The sequence below is a fragment of the Melozone crissalis genome, unplaced genomic scaffold (assembly GCF_028551555.1).
Source record: "Melozone crissalis strain CALT ecotype California unplaced genomic scaffold, PUWL_Pcris_2 ptg000041l_1, whole genome shotgun sequence".
NCBI lineage: Eukaryota > Metazoa > Chordata > Aves > Passeriformes > Passerellidae > Melozone > Melozone crissalis.
The window spans coordinates 5,442,295-5,447,118 of NW_026535819.1; positions in this window are offsets into that span (position 1 = coordinate 5,442,295).

Sequence of the window (4,824 nt, forward strand, 5' to 3'; positions counted from 1 at the left end):
AGCAGGAGAAGCAAAAAACCTCCCTCAGCATTCAAAAGACACTGATTGCAAATGATTTAGGGGGTTACTGGCACCCCAGAGACACAAGCTGGGCAGAGCTCTGCAGCAAAGCTGGGGTGCACAGATCACCTCAGCCACCTTTCCATCAGAGAGACACAATGAGGGGTCTGCAGAGCAGGACCTGCTGCTCCCACAAGCTGGGAATGGGGAAAACCAGCTGCTAACTTCACCCTGGGACTTGCACAGCTCAGCCAAGCAACATCCATAACCCACAAGGTGGGCTCACCTGCTCTCCTGAGCACTGGCTCCCCTGGGGTCACTGCTGGTCCTGGCTGAGGGGCTGAGGGGCCAGAGGCAGCTCTGGTCACCTGCAGAGGGACCCGGGGCTGCTCTGCAGCGCTGCTGACCCCGACCCCTGGGGGCTGAGGGCTCCTCCAGCTGCTCCTCAGGGCAAAGACATCTCCAGCAGAGTTACGCTGGGATTTCTATGCCAGGCAGGCAGGAGCTCCATCCAAGACCTCGGCCAATGCCAAGCAGCACATGGAGGTTGGCATGGAGAGAAGGAGAGGGCAGAGCTGCCCTGGCTCCTTCTCCTCAGGGAAAACACTCCATGTCTTATAGGTAAAGGAGCAGAGAGGAGAGAAGTCCCCACCTAAGCCTGCTGTTATCCTCACTCCCCACCCCATGGCTGGTCCAGCTGAGCAGAATCACCTGTCCCACACCTGCAGGGAATGAGACAGAGCATTAACACCATCTGTGCTTCTGCCCAGAGGAGGGGAAAGGTTTTCCCAGGGAAACCTCCACATCCATGGTGCTGCTGTGGCCCATTCCTGCTCCCTGCAATCCTCCTCCCTTTCCTGGGACTGAAGCTGCCCCTTCTTGCCTGGCTGGCAGGTCCCCCATCAGGCTGGATCCATGTATTTACCCCCACACCCGCTGTCCCAAGCTCATGAGGGCTCCTGTGCGCCACAGCACAGCCTCTGCACCCTGCTCCCACCTTTCCCACATGGGAAGCTCCAGCAGCCACTTCATGGCCCCACTGGGCTCTGCCCCACACACAGGAGCAGCTTTGGGGCAACCCCACCTGCCTCAGGTCCCTGATTATTTCCACATTTCATTCTGGGAGCTCTATTTCTCATAAAGAACCCCCAAAGCAGTGCTTTCTCCCTCTTTTCCTCACCAAAATGAGACTTTTGCATTGAAATGTGCGAAGCTGCATTTTTTTTCCCTCCCTTTTTCCCCAGGTTTTGCAACATGAAAGTGGATGTTGATGTGAATGGAATTTAGAAATTGGAGAGACTGGGAAGTTCTGTGCTGGGAGGGGACTGTTTGCTCACAAAATCTCCCTTTTCCAAGCCCCCCGATGAAATTCTGCACGATTATTTTTGTCTCCTCCTCGCCCAGCCCGCCCGGTGCCCTGCGCTGCTCCTGCTTTTGTTTCTCCTCTTCTCCCTGGTGAGGATGAACAAAACACCAACCATTGCCCATGCCCACTCCTCCTCCTCCTCCTCCTCCTCCTCCTCCTCCTCCTCCTCTTCTGGCGGTGCTGCCGGCCTGGCAGGGAGCGCTCAGGATCGGGAGATTTTCCTGTGAGCAGAGAGCCGGGGCTGCTCTGCACAGCTCAGGGCTTGCCAGCAACTCACCCCTGTTTGCTTTGGTGCTGGAGAGCAAACACAGCCCAGAATACGTGTGAAGGAACAGGCTGCACCTCAGCAGTGAGGGTGTGAGGCAAGGGAGAGCTCTGCAGGCAGCTTCCAGCAGGGCTGGGTTGGAATGCGACCCTGCACAGGGTAGAGCAGCACCCAGGATGTGCTCAGAGCCAGGGGAGAACCCCCATATTCAGGCTCTGGACTCAGGTTGGGATAGGGGATGACCCTACACAAGGGTAGAGCAGCACCCAGAGTGTCTGGGGAATGCTCAGAACCACAGGAGAACCCTCATATCCAGGCTCTGGACTGCGCTGGGATGGGGGATGATCTTGCACAGGGATAGAGCAGTACCCAGGGTGTCTGGGGAACGCTCAGAGGCACAGGAGAACCCCCATATCCAGGCTGTGGACTGGGTTGGGATAAGGGATGACCCTGCACAGGATAGAGCAGCACCCAGGGTGTGCTCAGAGCCAGGGGAGAACCCCCATACCCAGGCTCTGGACTCAGATTGGGATGGGGGATGACCCTACACAAGCATAGAGCAGCACCCAGAGTGTCTGGGGAATGCTCAGAACCACAGGAGAACCCTCATATCCAGGCTCTGGACTTGGGATGGGATGGGGGATGACCCTGCACAGGGATAAAGCAGCACCCAGGGTGTCTGGGGAACACTCAGGACCAGGGGAGAACCCCCATATTCAGGCTCTGGACTGGGCTGGGATAGGGGATGACCCTGCACAGGGATAGAGCAGCACCCAGAGTGTCTGGGGAATGCTCAGAGCCAGGGGAGAACCCCCATATCCAGGCTCTGGACTAGGTTGGGATAGGGGATGACCCTGCACAAAGGTAGAGCATCACCCAGGGTGTCTGGGGAATGCTCAGAACCACAGGAAAACCCTCATATCCAGGCTCTGGACTCAGATTGGGATGGGGGATGACCCTGCACAGGGGGTCTGGGGAATGCTCAGAGCCAGGGGAGAACCCCCCTATCCAGGCTCTGTGGCTGCTCTCTTCCATCACCCATCTCCCCCCAGCGTGTCCCCACAGCACCATGAGCATCCTGGCTGTCCCACTCCCACTCCGAAGGCAAGGACAGGGCAGAAAAGCTCCAGGATCCAGGACATGGAAGCCCAGGCTCTGTGGTGCTGTGCCCTTGGCTCAGTCACACGAGAGATGAGGGCAGGACTGAGCCTCCAGTCTGTCCCCCTGCAGTTACCACGGGATTGACTCAGCCTGAGGTTGTTCTAGGAGCACTCACATCCAGAGCTCCTTCAACTCAGCCCACTGCTGCCTGCAGGGTCAGGCAGTGCCTCTGGCTTATTCCTGGGCTTGGGATCTGTTGACTTGGGAAAATCCTCAGGTTTTGGAGCACATCTATAAAAACAAGCAGTGCTGGGGCCATCCAGGCTCTCCCTCTCCTGCCCACAGACCATGGAGACCTCGTGCTTCAATCCAGCAGGAGAAGGGGAGGAAAGTGCCAGCCAGGGTGGATCAGCAATTCCTGTCCTGATGCTGTGTGATCTCCTGTCTCTGTCCCATGCTCCTCACCACAACAGGCAGCGACCAGAGCACCCAGATGTGTTTGGAATAGGCAGAATAAGGGGTGCACTCAAACACTGACAGATGGAAACCCTGCAAGAGGGAGAAAACCTGGTCCTTCTGACCCCAGTTTCAGATTTTCCTTGTTTTTGGTACCTCAGGTTGCAGAAAATAGGACAACACAACCAGGCTGGGTGGAGAGGACACACAACGAGCTGCTGGAAGCCAAGTCATGGTCAGCTCCCTGGATTTCATCTTGCTGATGTATTTATGTCACCCCATGCCCAGATGCACTGGGTTTGTACAGCAGGATGGTACAGGATGGTACAGCAGTGTCCTCAGGTAAGGCGGCAGCGGGCTCCGGGCAGAGCAGGCAACTGAACACACAGATCCTGAATCCATCCACACCAGTGACAGCTCTCTCATGTATATGAAATTTATGTTTGACTCTCTCCCCAGGGATTCATCTCCCATCTTTCCCCTTTAATTATAAAAATTAGTAGGTTTGAGGTATATTTTGAGGGTTTTTCTTTTCCTGTGTTGACAAAGTGCAATACTTGATGACTCTAACCCCAAATTCTCTGTGACACAGATACCCTACCAATTATAAAATACTTCCAAGCTCGCTCCATAAACCCCTTTGCTGTTGCTATTAGTATGCATTAACATTTTATTGGTGTTACAGGATGAAACATCCAGTCTTGCAGCTCCAGTGGGCTTGGGGATTTCCAGCATCCTGCAATATGTATCCGTGCAGAGGAAATTAAAATGTGGATGGATCAGCAAGATACAGTCAAATCCTCTACAGTAATTTGGAGAAGACTAAACTCTGGTGCTAGTGGAGCATATTCCAAGCTATCTAATAGAGAGTTGATGATCTCTGTAACAGCCTTTTTGTAAGTTTTATTCTTGCCTACAAGGGAATTTTTTTCAAAGGGAGTATGTAATACCTAAACTAATATTTTTAAAGGTATATGCTGTAAACATGGAAAAGTAAGGCCCTTTGCAGAGCAGTCACTTCCAGTGATCAGCAAGTACTTGATAAAAGAATTTACTCTCATATCTTACAATCTAGCTGGAATTTCTACCCACACCAGTCATTTCTCTATAGTTTGTATCATCATAGGACACATAAACTTTTAGGAATATTGTCAAGCTTTGCTCTTTTAGCCATAATACAATACAGATATCCTTTAGCAGCATCAGCCCTTGAAACCTGCAGTGTTGTGTCTACCCAACAGCTGCTAGAGCGTGGTGCTGGTGTCCAGCATCCCATACTTCACCATCTCAAAGAAAAGCCCAATTTTCACACATAAAACTGGGAGGAATTCACATCCAAGTGGAAAATCTGGGTAGTTGACTTGTGGAGTGCAGCCTGCTCGGGTTTATCTCTCCCAGGTGCCTTGAAACACAGGAGAAGCAATAAAGATCCTCTGCCTTCTCTCCTTCCTCCATTCATAGGGTCAGGAAAACCTTAATCTGCTTTCTAAAGGGAAGGGAAATGTGCTCAGGAGGACTCAACCCCGCACCTCGGTGCCCGTGGGTCAGGATGCTGCAGTGCCACTCCTACAGGACCCCCTCCTGGGGATTCTTTGTTTCCATGGGTGTGCCTGTACCGAGCATTAAGGAGCCCAAA